This window comes from Ailuropoda melanoleuca, chromosome 14, assembly GCF_002007445.2.
Source record: "Ailuropoda melanoleuca isolate Jingjing chromosome 14, ASM200744v2, whole genome shotgun sequence".
Lineage (NCBI taxonomy): Eukaryota > Metazoa > Chordata > Mammalia > Carnivora > Ursidae > Ailuropoda > Ailuropoda melanoleuca.
Window position 1 is genome coordinate 91,861,099 of NC_048231.1, and position 16,302 is coordinate 91,877,400.

General features: G+C 42.6%; 1 protein-coding gene across 4 annotated transcripts in view; it reads left to right on the forward strand.

Moving 5' to 3' along the window:
- The first annotated feature begins 457 nt into the window (after positions 1–457).
- The window catches only part of CDH20 (cadherin 20), a 215,768-nt gene continuing 199,923 nt past the window's right edge, over positions 458–16,302 (forward strand). For 2 of the 4 annotated variants that reach the window (XM_034642849.1, XM_034642848.1), the window contains exon 1: positions 459–573. The gene's annotated coding sequence lies outside the window, so the exon portion shown is untranslated. Of the gene's footprint in view, positions 574–16,302 lie in introns of all 4 variants that reach the window. The other 2 variants (XM_034642847.1, XM_034642850.1) reach the window with 2 other exon arrangements.

Consider the following 16,302-nt stretch of genomic DNA (forward strand, 5'->3'; position numbering starts at 1 on the left):
GGTGCCAACCGGACTCTAATTGCTTTCATCTGGTGGGGTTCCAGACAGCTCCTCAGAAGGAAGGAGCGCACATTCCTGGCACCAATTGGCTAATTCAATTTACTTCCACGGCATTAGCCTCTGTCAGAATATTCATGAGCAGGGGAATGAGGACCCGCGGCACAGGCAGGCGGCAGCCACTCGGGCTAGGGAAGGAGCGAGGGAGGGGAGGCGGACCGCGCGCCGCGCTCCGGGGACGGTGACCGCGACGAGGCGGCTCTTCTCCCCGGCCGGGCCGAGCGCAGGGGGCCGCGGGAGGGCGGGGCAGGGCATCCGCCGGGTTGGCGCGCCTGGTATTGCCGCCCAACTCCTGGCAACCGCGCGGAGACTTTGCGAAAGATCCGAAGGCAGAAAAGCTGTGACACTTTTGATAGAGGGGGTAGGGGGGTGGGGGGGCGGGGGCACGTCGCCAGCGGGGGCGAAGGGACCCAGCGGGACACCTGCCGCCCGGCGGGGTTGGCAACGATGTGAGCTGGACGCCCGCCCCGAAGGAGTCTGGACTGAACGTCCCCGGAGAGTCGCCGGCCGTACCAGGTAAAGGGGAGTGCTCGGGTGGGGCCCCGCGCGTTTGTGCCCGAGCTCCGGAAGCGGGACGGCACAGGGCGCCGGGTGCCCCCTTCCTCCGGGCAGCCGCCCCCCGCCGGTGCTCTCGGTCCCTCTCCGAGCCATGCTCTCCCCGCAGGTACCGGCGGCCGCGGCAAGCCTGCGGGCCGGTAGGAGTTGGACTTCCTCGGACTTTGGGGGAAGGGGACGTGAAGGAGCTGCCCGGGCTAGGGAGTGCTTTCCGGGGGGCAGGGAGCTGGGGCGCAGCGGGGCAGACGGAGGACGCTGCGCGCTGGTGGCGGGGGCTGCGCGCGCGGAGGCATGGGACGAAGGACCCAAGAGCGCGGCTCGCGGGGGTGCTTGGCCCCGGCTTCGCCCTCGTTTGCCCCAAGGGCGGCGGGGCCTCCCTCTGGCTGCCGATGGGCGAGGGCTGGCTGCGTCCCCAACTCGGGGATGCGCGCCGGGAAGGGGGACCGGAGACCAAGGCTTCGGAGAGGCTCGGGCGCCTGCGGGGCCGGTCGCCGTCCGCGCCTCTCGCCGCACCCCCGATCGAGCTCAGCCGTGGGAGGAGAATGTGGTGGTGACTCGGGTCGCCGCCACCTGCCGGACATCGCCAACTCCCCGGATTTCCTGTCTCCGGGCCCTGACACTCCCAGAGAAAGCTCTGAATTGCGCGCGGGGTGTTTGGGTTTTGCTTGTTGTGGTTGCCGTGGGGTGAGAGCTGGGGTGAGGAGGCTGGTAGGAGGTCGGATAGGGTGAAAGTTGCAGATTTGTAAAAGAAACGCTAACGCGGAGTCCCAGCCCGCCCTTAGCAACAGGAGAGACTGCGAACTGGACTTAGCTGAAGCGGAGACTCGGCCTGGCTAACCACCTTGGGGGCGGTGGGGTGGGGGTTGGAACCTGGAGGGCAGCCTGGAGGCATTGCCAGAGCCTTTTTTTTTTTTTTTTTTTTTTTTTTTTTTGCTGAGACCTGACAGAGAGAGAGGGCTGGCAGCAGAACACCTGGGGGTTGGATCCTGGTGGATTCAGGCTTTACTGCGCCTTTATTATTGCAATTGTCATTACTATTACTATTAGTATTGCTGTTGTTGTTGTTGTTGTTGGCACAACAGCCAGGAAGTATTTTGTCTCTCGACTGTTAATAGGTTGCCTGGAAACTGAGTCTGCCCCTCCCAAAATAAAATGTCCCCTGATCCCTGCTAGTCTCTGATGTCCTCCCACCAAAGGAAATTACCCTTCAGAGCTGTGGTGGTGTCAGGGACACAGCTAAGAAATCAGAGCTACTTAAAAACGACAGAAACAAGAAGTCGCGACTGTGTACTGTGATGGCACCAATGCTAGAGATGGGTATTGTACTTTTATCAGCTCACCTTCCTCAGCCTTATCTGGCCGGGGAGCAGTGGAGTCATTGCCAATTATGAACTCCATCCATGACCCAGCTTTTTCCTTTCATGTATTTATATACACTGGAAATTAATTTTTATCTTCGAGTGACCCTCGCAGCCCCACTGGGCATGTGACCTGGCAGGGGCAGGCTTCGGTTCCCAACACTGGAGGCAGCCACAAGGGCACCTGCGGTTGCCTCCTCGTGGCTTGGCCCCTGGTGAGAGCTGGCCAGCTGATGACGGAGAAAACAGGGCAAGAGTGTGGGAGAACAGCGTGTCAGAGCTAAGCCAAGTACAGGAGATGAGGTCAAGCCTCCTCACTGGCCGCATCCCTTCCTGCCAGAGCAAAAAGAGAGACAAATGAAGAGCAAGTGGGAGTAGTATAAATTGGAAAACCAAACTCTCAGAGACTACTTAAGGCTGTCGCCACTGACTTTGGTGTGACCTTTCCTTTCCAGGGCTTCTGACTTTCCCTATTTGCCAATGCACGAGTAGCCATGCCTTTCTAATAGGACAGTTATCGTGAGATGATCTAATTTCGTATCCAAAAAATGCTTGGAGCATCCTGGGAAAGGACAATCTATAAAATACGGGATTTTAATGTTTTGTGAAAAGTTTGCTACACTGCAGGTTACGGAGATCCATTTTTAGCTTGTGTGCCATGTGGCAGTGTAAAATTAAAACGGAAAAGGAAAGTACAAACATAAAAATGACTTAGCATTCTTGACATTCTTGTGCATACTTGTAGAAAAATTATCTTTCATTTGGGGAGAGTTGCCCAGGAATTTAATCAGTGTTTATACTACTGAAACGCCCCCTTCTACCTTTCTCCCCTGTAAAATTTTATGACCCAGTTCTCACAGGAAAGGCAATGCGAATGGAGTAAGTGCTGGGGGCTGAGAGGGAGATCCAAGAGTTGTTAGGGGATCCATCACATAGGGTTTGGAGACTGGAATGGGAAAAAAGATGCCATCATCCTCGCAGAGCAGGGAAATGTTCTTCTGGAAAAAAACAAAAAACAAAAAAACAGTTGAGCAGCGTAGGGCAGCAGACCCAGCATTGGCAGTCATCTGCTCTCAGATTCAGGAGGACACACCATCAGTCCAGAGAGGGCTAACCAAGGTGCTTTTTCTTCCTCCCTTCCCTTAAGGTACTGCCTTTCTCTTGTCTTTGGATTGGAGGTAATTTCTCTGTCCCTGACTGTACAGTAGAATAGTTTTCTCTTGCTATTTCAAAGAGATTCAGACGTATTCCCTCAGCCCCTTACATATTTGTAAATATCCCCCAAGTTCTGAAGCTTCTCAAAGATGTGCAGCTGTTGGTGAATTTAAGTAAATAGTTGGAAGTAATCAAGAGAGCCACTGAAAAGTGGGTATGTTTTCCCCTGGTGGAGAAGTTATTGAATGCCTTTTGAGCTTGAAAATGAGCAGTTTAGAAAAGCAGGAGGGATTTCCTTGACTTCCCTCTACCCATAAACCAGTAGTTGTACTTTTCCTTCCCTCATAGTAGTGAACACTCTTTGCTTAAGCATTTTTTACAATTTTGGACTTAAAATGGGGTTTTGCTTGGTGGTGTTCTATGGAGAGAGGAAAAATGTAAAGAGATACGGAAGGAAGAGCTGCAGTGGCTAGAACATAAATCAGCCAGAATATATGGGGGGGTGATGAGAATAGGTCTTTTCACCCTAAAAAAAAAAATGTCCACTTTGGAAGAAAAAGAAGTCTGATTATTGGCATCCGAGGCTGAAACCAAGGCAGCTGATGCCCAGAGGAGCCAAAGGGCAGTTCTTCTTAGTTTAGAAACAGCAAGACAGCCTCTGCCAAAGATTGCTGTAAACACGGAATAAAGATTTCATTGTGGGCTGCTGTGACTAGAATAATTAGACAGTTAATTGTTCATTCTGATCTGGTGGTGTTGGAATCAGTAGTGCAGAGCAGCAAAAATAAGAGCAAGGGAGAAATAGAAAAGTAACACATCACTTTTATCTTCACTTGTTTCACTGTGATGGTACTCTGGAAATCCTGGTTAAAAAAAAAAAAAAAAGCAATATTCATATCCCCAGAACACTGGGAACACTGCAACTGTGACCCACTGCTGCCATTTTTTCCCCTCCAGGTTCTACTCTGGTTATGGACAGACTCTGGCATCTTCTAAAAACAGTATGAGGAACTACAGTAGGAATGAAAGCATTAGGTAATCCCGGTGTCAGTTACTAGATTTTAGCTAGGTGCTAACCTTGGTTGCAGCTCAATCAAAATATATGCAAATAGCACCAAATTTGTGTGCTTCCCCAATACTTTTTTCACAGGCATTTAAAGTTTAAGAAGTAAATATTCCATTTTTGACATTTAATTATTTTCTGTTGTGGAGCAAATTGCCGAGTGATTAATCTTTCACATTTAATTGAAGAAATAGCCTCCTCTGTATTTTCATGCTGATTTAGAGACAAAAGAAAACATATTTTAAGTGATAAAGGTGATTTTAAGCAGCTGAACATCTAGTTATTATAGGCAGTAGACTGTGACATTGTTATTTACTAAAAGATGGCACTGTCATAAATTCCTTCTAAAATGACTTCTGCAAATAAGAAATGAGTAAGGGACTGTGGAGAGCATTAAGTACTTGGTATCAGGGGCGGGAAGGAAGAATGATGTATTTATTCATCAGGTTTAAACCGTCTCTGAATCCTCATATTGACATGGAATATGGAGCAAAGTTCTCATTATTCGAATTTAAAAAAAAAAGAACATCTTTAAGTGTCAACTTTAAGTATAATTGTTCTGTGAATAAAAGCACTGTGTTATAAAGTAAGCATACTAAATTACATAAGGTCGTAAAGTCTCATGAAAAGAAATACTTCATTTCTCCAAGATACGCATTTGGTCTCAATTTGTTAAAGGGGTACAAAACTACCTTTACCAACCTTCAGTTTCTTTTACCCATCATGAATCAAAAGGGATTGCAAAGGCAGAATACTTAACTGAGTGTTAAATAGCATAAGTGGTGCAAAATTATGGAACCATCTAGCTTTCAGATGACAAAATATACTTTACGAAACGTACCGTCTATAGCAATTAAAAATAGAAAATCATATCGCCACATTAAATTATGGCAACAACCCATTTTAAAGAGAAATTTAGTCTTTTCTCATTTAATTGCTATTCATGGTTTGCTAAATAGTTTTTCAGAATAACCTGCCAATCTCCTGCTAACCAGGACTGTCTAGTTAAGAACGTTCCTAATTACATATGGATTAACTTAATTTTAGAACCCCAAATATATTCAACTCAAAGCATTACTCAAGTGCAACACAAACTAGAAATGCTCCAATTCCCCTCAAGGTATATGCAATTTTTTTTTTTTTAAGTTTAAGGAATCATAAAAGAAAGCACATTTGGTATGGGAATATATCAGTTAATAACTGCAATAAAAGAGTAAGGGAAGCTATAAACTGGTCGATCTTTTTAAAATATGCAAAGTAAAGTTGTAATAATACCACTCATTTCTTCTTCCAAAGCAGTAAGGGCAGGTCACATCCTGCAAAGCACAAATGTCAAATATATGCACAGCACTGTCTGAAATGGGCATATTTTTGTAATTTATAAGAGCGTTTAACAATCTAATTAGAAGTCCGGCCCCTATTCCGACTAATGCCTTGACCATGTTGAGAGCAAGGAGGTATCTTGCAAGGAAGAGATATTTCTTTGTAGTTCTATAGCTCCTAGCTGGAACCTTACACGTAGTAGATTCTCAATAAATATGGGATGATTTCATTTTTTAGAAGGAAAATAAAAGAGAATTAATGGAATTATCAAGTTAGATGAATTTATAATATTTTATGTGAAATACTTGGTCATTGTTTCTTTAAATTATTTCTCTAAATTGGCAAGATACGCCCATGACCAATAATAATAATAATTATTGGCATGTTCATTCTGGTGTGGATATGAGGAAGTTAAGAAAAGAGGGAAAAATTTAAAGGCCTTCCATTTCTTTTGGTGTGTTTTTGAGTTTTACCTAAATATTGAATGTGTTTACACATATGTAAGTTGTTAAAAATGCACAGTTACTCTTCAGAATAAAGATGACACTTCACCAAATGGTTATTATTCCCAAGAAGTAGTCACACAAATTCTACCCTTGAAGTACTAAGGATTCATCAGACCAATTATGACTAAATGGCTGCATGTTCCCTCCTGTATCAGCTAATTAAAGGGTTATTAATAAAATAATAATTCCATTCCATGGCAATGGCTACTTCTGGTTGTCGCTGAAGTTTGTCTGATGTATGGCCAAATGGTCAACCATGCACCCGTAACACTGGGTTCAACATCTGGCAGAAGGACAGAAATGCACATTGAAATTACTTGTGGCCAATATGCTTACATTTACTGCTCCTGCACCTGATTTATAACTAAAATAAGCTAAACAAACCTAAAAAAAACAGGTGTCCATGAGGAACTAAAATGTCCATTATAGGTAAATCATCAGCCTGGTTTTTTTTTTTCCCCTTTCAGGTTTGACCTTAGTTGAACAAACAAGGTGGTCTTAGTGTTTTCCTAGAGAACAGTACATAGTGTAATATGTTGGCATAATTGGGAGCTAGTAGTCAAGAGAAAACCAGGATAGAATTAGCATGAAGATTCAATTACCCCTTGTTCCCAGAGAGAGTTGTTTACTAGGATCCAAGTTAAGGTTGTGGTCAAAATAGCATGAAAAAATGAACAGCACAGCTTTCTTGTTCTCTAGTGGATATCTTTGCATGGAACCAAACTTTGGTTTCCACTTTTCACCAACAAATTATAATACAGTTTTTTAAGTAGTAGTTGATATAAATTGTTGGATAGACATTTTAAGCGTGCACCCGAGCATACATATGTATTTTAGGTGTATTTATAAAAATCGGCAGTTAAAGCTATTGTACACATAATATTTTCCCGAAGGGACAGTATACATTTCATATCATACTCATTATCACTTTATTTTATTTTATAAAGTCAATATCTTTGAATCCCTCAAGTCCTAATATGTGGTTAATTTGTACATATCATGAGTAATCAATGAACTTCCCATAATTTGTTTTAAACCAACAAAAGTAATTTCATTTAGCAATTTAATTAGAAATCGACTAAAGGAATTTCATTTAGAAGTAATTTCTAAAGGCAACCAAATACATGTTTTTTTAATTTGAAAGATTATCAGCACTCTGATATAAGTATCAGAACGGAGGGAAGTAAACACTCAATCTCTGTATCTAAGGTCTTTTTCCATGAAAATGCTTTGGATAGACATATAGAGTGCACGGTATCACCTACTTACCACCTTTTCCGGTTCCGGAGAAACCACCTGGGCATCATAGCCACCTCTGTGCCCACCCACACATAGGCCCAAAGGTTGCCTTGTCTTCATTTTCTAATGCAAGAAATAATACAAGTTCCAATCTCTCTCTTCTTCAAATCCCTCCATTCCCTGTGTCCAAGGCCTCATCTGAAGGATGACTTTCAAGGCACCACCATCACATCACTGAAAGCAGCAGCCACACTGGAGAGCAGGGGTCTTGAAAAGTTTTTTTGGATATTGAATTAGAATCTAAATCTGTGCCCATAATTTGCACAAACTGGCAAGAACTCCCAAGGATGTTCATCTTATAAACAGATAATAAACAACATTTTTTGTGCTATCATTAATATCACTACCAACCGTATTTAAAGCAAAAAGTATCTAGCGGTCAGAGTAGATTTTCATTCACATGGTAGTTTGAAGTGTTACAGTTTTATCTACCTTTAGCCCTCGCCTGTGCTCTCATCTCCATAACACTGGGAACATTTATGTCTGTCTAAAAACGGGGGGCATACTGGTATTTGGAAATCAAATCTTCAAGTAGTCTTTAAAAAATTAATCCATTTGGCAGTTCAGCATCTCAGTGGAATACTTCAGGCAGCTAAGCACAGAGGCTATCATCCGATTCATGGGCTGGTGAACATTTGGAGATCAAATTGCTGAGGGTTGTTTCTTTAAACATAGGAAAACAACAGATTTCTTCATGATATAGAAGTGCCATCCATTTCTTTGGATACATCTATATATACAGTAGTTTGCTTGTGTCAATTGAAATGCGTGGTATTCAGAGAGAAAGCAGACAGACAATAAAAGTAACCACCATTTATTTAGTCCTTGCCTCTCTGCCAGACACCACACTAAGTGCTTCACATGCGTGACCTCGTTAGTCCTCTCGGTGAAGACAGCATTGTTACCATCTTCATTTTGCATATGCAAGCTCTGAGGTCCAAGGTTAGGTGGTCACTGAGGGCAGATTTCAAACCTGGGACTCTCCAGTTTGTAGTTCTAACCATGCAGGTACACCGCCGCCCCTAGAGCGGGGTTGTTTGATTTGTTTTTTAAAGACTTATCTATCTATTCTAGAGAGAGAGAGAGAGAAAGAGAGACTGTGGGGTGGGGAGAGGGAGAGGAAGTGGGAGAGAATCTCAAGCAGTCTCCCGCACTCGGAGCCCAATACAGGGCTCTATCTCATGACCCTGAGTCCATGACCTGAGCTGAAATTAAGAGTCAGACACTTAACCCATTGAGCCACCCAGGCTCCCCCAGAGCAGGGTTTTATAACCTCCACACTGACATCTGGGGCCAGATAATTCTTAACCCTTTATTGGACAGGTAAGAAAGGAGCTGACCTGTACATTGTACGACACCTAGCAGCACGTCTACCTGCTAGATGCCAGTAGCTTCCTTCCTCCCGACTGTGCACACCAAAAATGTCTCTGGACATTGTCACATGTCTCCTGGCAAGCAAAATTACCCCAGATAGAGAACCACCACCATAGGAGCAAAGTTCAACATCCATGCATTGCTTATCAAAATGCACATTTTCAATTTAAGGGTATGTCATCCATTTCCCAAATAATAATATAGATAATTTGCATAGTTATATTACCCACATGACTTCTAAAAATATACGAGACAAACTTTCAAAGAATAAATTATTAAGTAAAAATCATTAAGTAAATATTAATATCTTTCGCTATTAAACTGGGTGACCAAGACATTGCTGTGATTTTATCTTTGTACCAACAAAGACTGGTACAGTGGTTGAAAAAATTTTAAACCACCATGCCCAAAAATGCCAATTAACAGATTGTCCACCAGACTCCAGTTCAGGAGGACAGCGATGGGAACTCTCTTGTTCATCTTTACATCCCCTGAACACACATCATGCTTAGCACATAGTCACTGCTTAATAAATACTTCTCTAATAAATGAATGAAATTATGGATAACCTAGTATAGGTTTCGAATGCTCTATTGTAGGCCTCTGTTGGACTTGGCACGTTTTACATTTCACTTTAATTAGTGGCATGGAAGTGCACATAACAGTACACCAATCATATTTATAAATTTAATGATGCCAGAAAGGAAAGATAATATGTTCGAAGAAGAAATGGAATCAAAATGTTGATAAGATGGGCTAGATCTAAGAAGATGAATTTTCACATGAACAAATGCCTAAGAGGAAAATAGACTATGTGAAGGTTGAATGGCATGCCCACAGCCTCTGTCAGCTAAGGAAAGGCAGAGCTGGCACTCAGACCTCTTGATAACAACTCTTCCCCAGCTTTCCTTTGCCTTCATCAGGGTGCATCCAAGTTGTCCCATTCTGTTCCACTCATCACACTCTACCTGAGTTCTGTCTGTAGAATATATCCACTGGCCTGTGAAGGGCTCACAAACATGCCTTTGAGATGAGAGAAATAGTTGAAGGTCTCCAAAATGACAGATCCAACACAGAAAAGACCAGACATAGAAAAGACATAATAGTCATCTTCAAGTATCTGGAAAATCTTCACATAAAATAGAAATTAAATTTATTCTGGGGGGCGCCTGGGTGGCACAGCGGTTAAGCGTCTGCCTTCGGCTCAGGGCGTGATCCCGGCGTTATGGGATCGAGCCCCACATCAGGCTCCTCCACTATGAGCCTGCTTCTTCCTCTCCCACTCCCCCTGCTTGTGTTCCCTCTCTCGCTGGCTGTCTCTATCTCTGTCGAATAAATAAATAAAATCTTTAAAAAAAAAGAAAAAAAAAAGAAATTAAATTTATTCTGAATTGCTGTGGACAACTGAACCAGGGACTCTGAACGGAAACTATAGAGAAGCAAATTTTATCCCAGCATAATGACAAGTTTCCTAATGATGAATTGTCCTACATTGGAATGGGCTCCCCTAGGGAGTAGCGAGCTCTCAGTCATCAGAGGGAAAATATGCAGATGACTGGCCTATGGGAGTCTGAGCCCGAACAGATGGGAGACAGACATTCTCCAGGATGCTTTGTAAGCCCTCGGTGTATAGGAACTCTTCCTTTTCATTTATTTGCTTGTTCTGAGAGAGAGACAAAGCACAAGTTCGGGGCGGAGAGATAGAGGGAGAAAGAGAATCCCAAGCAGCAGACTCCGGGCTGAGCGCAAACCCAACACGGGGCTCAGTGTACGACCCTGAGATCACGACCCAAGTCAACTGCGCCACCCAGGCACCACTGGAACTCTTTCTTATAGGTTATTATTGATCTGTAAACTACTCTGTGTAATTCTTTTAATAAAAGCAAGACCTATGTTTTCTCTAACCCACATATCTAGAGTTATAGGAGTAAATAAAATACAATAAGCAGCAGAGAGAATCTTACCATGTATCATCATATAGAGTAAGAGTCACCGCCTGTGTGCCAAGTTTTGTGTAAAGTGTATCCCCCATCTTTTCCCATCTATTCCTGATAGGAACCCCATAAAGTAAGAACTGGTATCATCACCACTTCATAACTGAAGAAACTGAGTCACAGAGAAGTTAAATAACTTACTCAAGATTACACAGCCACTAATTCTAGTCTTACTATGTGAAACTGAGTCAGTCTAGAGTTACAAAGTCTGCTTCATAAATACAGAGCATACCACTTCATCCTTTCAGCAAGGATACACTATTTTGTTTGAAATGCTAGCAATTTCTAGAGTTTGAGACATATGGCTATTTAAATGCAAATACCTAAAACATTTTCCAAAGACTCAAATACAACATTTAAAAAATTATTTGCCATTTTCTATTATCCATGATATTGCCCCCTTCAAATAGTGCAAATTGCTATGAGTTGACTTTAAGTAAATGAGCAAAACAGGGTTTTCAGGTTTTGTTTTGTTTTTATGTCTATAGAAGAAAGACTTGGTAATAGCATTTTAGATACCATTCTGTAAATTAAAGAATTAGAACCCAGGCCTCTGGGCTAAAAGTACTAGTATGAAAACAAGATTGATAACTTTGATTTCCACAAATTCAGGAAATTCTCACGGTCAAGTTTTTTAGACAGTTATATCGTTAGAGATTGTATTCTCTTCTGATTCTCATTATCTTGATGGATTATCTTCTGCTTTATGATTATCTTATTGGCTGTTCCGTAAAACCAAACTGATTTCTAAAACTACTTTCTATGCCTTTATTATTTCACTGCCAAAAAGATGCTGAGAAACTAAACTCTTCTGCTGTACAGCACTGGACTCAGCCTATCTGTGACTCTGATTTCTTGAAGATGAACTTCACAAATTCCACCTGGCCACGTCCTATTCTCAGGGAGTGCTGCTTCTTGCCCACTGCTCCAGACAAGAATCAGCCCAAGACTTCAAACACAGTTCAGCATTCTCTTTCTAAACTTATTGCTGCCCTGGTGCTTACATGCATTTCAATGCGCAATGAAGCCGTAATTCTAGGTTTATCATTTTTGCAAAGCATAAAGGCAGTTGTAGGAAGGGGCCTGAGCACTTATCATAAGACTGAAGGTGGCATCCGATGCAGCTCTCTGCAGGTGGCACTTTTGTCACAAGGCAGAAGGCTTCGCTAGGCCCTGTGGCTCACGGAGTCCTTCCTCTGTGGATGATAGTGATCATCTGTCACTAATGAAATGGACATTCACAGCCCACCCAGCACATGTCTAAAAGAACTGTCTTGCTGAGCCCCTTACTAGAACAGTCACTCATCAGGGTACCATTCCCCCATGTCCAACTGTGGTTTGAAGAATGTTTTTAAGACTTTGTGAAGTGGAACAGAGATCAGTTAGCACACTGATGTTTTATTCACAGATTTCCCCCAAGGTTTTTATGTTATTCCATAGGGAAACCTTTATAAAAAGAGTGTCCTCAATGTACTTTGTGGTGGGAAATATTCTAAATCAAGAACGAAGATGTCTCCTAAATGAACATGAGTCACAGGAAACATCTCTGCAACTCAAAGCAGTGTGGAGCACAGAGTACGAAACCAAACCATGAAGTCACATCCCCAATCACACATGAGCTACCCAAAATGCAAAATTCGATGGGTTATTCAGGGGACTCAGACAGAATAAACCAGGAACTGACCTGAGAGAGAAATGTCCTGTGAACACTGAGGAATGTACCAGGCAAGTGCTGCAAGTACCTTGACCCTGGATTTCCAAGCTTTTTGAGTCAATGTGTGTCAAAAGCCATATGGCATCAATCTCCGCCCTTAAAGTTCTAAGAAGGTCACTGCCCTTAAGTCATGACACCTTTAGAAGTCACTAGCTAAGGGATCTGAACAACTTGGGGCAGGAGTTAGTGATGCGGAGAGTAGAAAAAGAGTGGCCACTAAGGCACGGCCTTATTTCTCATAAGGGTAGAAAGGAAATGTGCCATTATTAGGAGTTTCATTATGATATGCAGCCTTTAAGTTAAAGGGATCTGCTACCTTCTCTTTCCCACCCAACCTCACCATTATTAATATCTTATGGAAGATACCAAAGAGAACTCTTGCATTTTGAGATAAAAAGAAGACTTTCATACATTTGGTGCTAGGAAAAAGAAGTATTTAAACCAAATTGAAGGCATCAAAAATAAGTAACTGCATTGAAAAGTCACAGCCATATTGAACAATAAACAATTTATGGAAGGAGCCCAGAAAAAAATTGTTTTTTAAAAAATTGAAAAGCGTAGCTTCTGACAAGTATTCTTTATTTATGAGAGTAAGTAGAATTTTTCAAGGAACACAAAAATACTAAAATAAAATGTGAGTTTGACACGCACATCTTTCTTTGAGGGTTGGCCAAAAAGGGGAATCTAGGTAGATAGGAGGTTAATTGCATAGTTTAATTCAATGAACATTATCTACACTAATTGAGAGAACAGAAGTCAGGATTATGTGAAATTGTAAATGGTCCGAAATAATTTACAGTTGACTAGGGAAGTGTGTGGGGCCTTTGACTTGAATACGGGTATGCTCTGCTATCTAGCAATTCAGTTTTTAGAAAGACAAGTCTCATAAGTGAAGTCCAGATGCCCAAGCCTGAAAACGTCTTTCATTCCTCCTTTTCTCTTAGCTCAGCAACTCTCTACTTGTCCTGGGGTGCCGGTGGACCATAACCCCCAGATTACTGCTGGGCTCACTTTCTTCTGGGTATGCTAGATAACCGGATGGGCCTCTGGTTGTGTTCTTGCTCTTGCTCTCTGTTCCCTTATAGCTCCTGTGACTGTATAAATGTATTGAGTCTGAGGGCAAGGAATGGGGGGAGGTGTTGAGGTTAACCTGGGAAGTTTCTGCCCCAGTAACACAACTCCAGACCTAATATCCCAGACTGTTTACCACTATCAGATACACAAAAACAAAATACCACCTCTCTTAAACAATTCCCTGGTTTCCAGGCAAATTGAAATATGAATTGTTTCAAAAGGATTCTATGCATGCAAAGTGAATAGCTGTCAACAAAGCTATAATTAAGGAGATGAGATGCTGTCAATACACTTGAAATAATGATTTTCCTTGGAGCAGACACACTGTGTCTTATCTTTTCTCAACCCTCTTCTCATATGGCCTCCCTCCAGGATCATCTAGCGTTTTCTCAATATAATTTAGGAGGGGGAACTCCCTATGCAGCTCTTTAGAGACTCTGAGAAATTCATAGATAACACTCTGCTTCCTCTTCAGACGGACATGTTGCTTTGTTTTCTTAAAATTCATGTTGTGTTTTGGACCAATTATTATCAATTGTCCTACCTCCAGTGTTCCATTTATTTAAAGAACCCAATATAGTTTCATTAGCCGATGACTAGAGCAATAAAGATTACCTGCTGGGTGAATGAATAGAGCCCTGTCTTTGCAAATTAGTTTCACATGTGCTATTTCATGTTTTCAGCACCATCTGCCAACCACCCTTCTTCTGGCTGCAATTGATTTCATACTATTTTGGTCTAGTTGGGACATTTCAGATCTCAACAAATGTTTTTAAATGGAAGTATGGACTTTCCCTGCCAATTAAGTCACTTTCCTTACTCGTCCACTCGTAGGAACTGTTTCTACCACAGTCTTGCTCATGTCACTCCCACTTCTTAAGGAAACCACATTTCTCTGGAACCATCTCTGATCCTTTTCGCCAAAAGATGACTCAAAACATCTCTTCCTGGATGAGACCTCAAACAATTAGCCATAGATTTCTCTGCCCACCCCCAAGCTTCTGTTGTTCTCCCTGTACTAATCTACATTTGGGCACCATGCTTGATGGTGTTTCTACCAGTGATGGTGGTTGGCTCAGAGGTATATTTTCTCAACTGAGTCGTAACTTCAAAACAGAGAGGGGATGTGCTCCTTTTCTATGGCACAGGGTTCCCCACTCTGAATGGTGGGGACTCATCAACGCCGATGGCCTGGTACTTTACCCCCAAAACATTCCTCTGCATCAGCTCCATGCTGGGACTGTTCTAAGGCCGCCCTCCTGTCAGGGGTCTGACCTATGCAACCACAGAAAGATGAGAACTCCATATTGTCACTGCGATTTCAGGAAAGGAGGGGCTGCAAAGGTGGAAGGAGAGGGGCACAAGAGCACAATTAGAGCTAAGAAAGGAACAAAGGAAGTTAGGAAGGGTGTTGGGAGGGAGCTGTAAAGCATCATTGTGTGGAAAAGGGGGAAAGTTTTCAGCTTTTTAAAAATATGAATAATTACATTTTGTTTGCTCCTTAGAATCTAGGTGTAGCTTTGTGATGTACGGGGAAAGTAAATTTATTTTTAAAGTGCACGTGGGCTGTGATTTAAAGGTTGAAGACAGCAGGAGTTGAAATGTATACTCTTTAGGCGTGGCTTCGAGAAACACAGGAATTACCAGAACAACTAACCATGTCTCCATCTCTGAATTCCCAGCACCAGGTGGTATTTTGGCGAATCTGTTCTCTGTGCCCTACCTGCTAAAAAAATCTTCTGTTTGACTTTCCCCATCTGCCTCCTAACAAATCCAGCCCAAATCCAAAACAAACAGTTGGAATTAGGTCCTGGAGATGGCCACTTTTCCAGGGAAACCTAGAGAAGTTCATTAACTGTTAGCAGTTTGAAATACTCATTTTCACGTTGAACCTAAAACACTGTCATTCTCTGAATATGTCTTCCCAGGTTAAGATGCATGAATATGAGCTATCCAGGAAATAGGCTAATTTAGAGGGAATTTAAGTTCTTAATGAATGTTTCCTACAGATTCCATAATGACTCCATTCTCTTTTTGCCGTGTAAAGAAGTATGCCCTTTTCACTGTTGTTAGTGTGCACGTCTTAGAAATTCACTCCCACACAGAACAATGGCAGTTACTTTCCCATGGCTATCTACAGATCAGCATCTAGAGGCTTTGCACTGAGAATAAGAACATGTTCATTCAAGCCATATCTCTTCAAACCAAGCCTAAAACCCAAACGCAGCAACATCCCAAATTAGGCCAAAGTACTATATAAGACTCCTAAATTGCCATGTGCATATGATAAAAGAAAAGAAAGAGAAGAGTAAACAATATTAAAACTGGATGTTTTGATCAATCCCACAACTGTAGCTTGCCACAATATAATCTGGCACATAGCTCCATAAACTAACAGCAGCTGAAGATTTAAATGAATGACTAGAGAATCACAGCCAAAGGTGGCGTATTAGTCTATAGGGGTTCCAGGACAAAACAGCACAGATGGGGAGGCTAGAACAACAGAAATTCAGTTTCTCACAGTTCTGGAGGCCGGAAGTACAAGATCAAGCCCTGACAGAGTTGGTGTTTAGGGGAGATGGCCACCTTCTCACCGTGTGCTCACCTGATCTCTTCGTTGTGCATGTGTGGTTGGGGAAGAAAGAGAGAGAGGGAGGGAGAGAGCTGGTGTCTCTTCTTGTAAGAACAGTAGTCCTATTGGATCAGGACCCACCCTGTGACCTCATTTAACCTCAATCACTTCCTTATTCCAAACATAGCCACCCTGGGAGTGTTAGGACTTCAACGTATGAATTCGAGGCAGATAAATACATTTGAGCCATAACAGTGA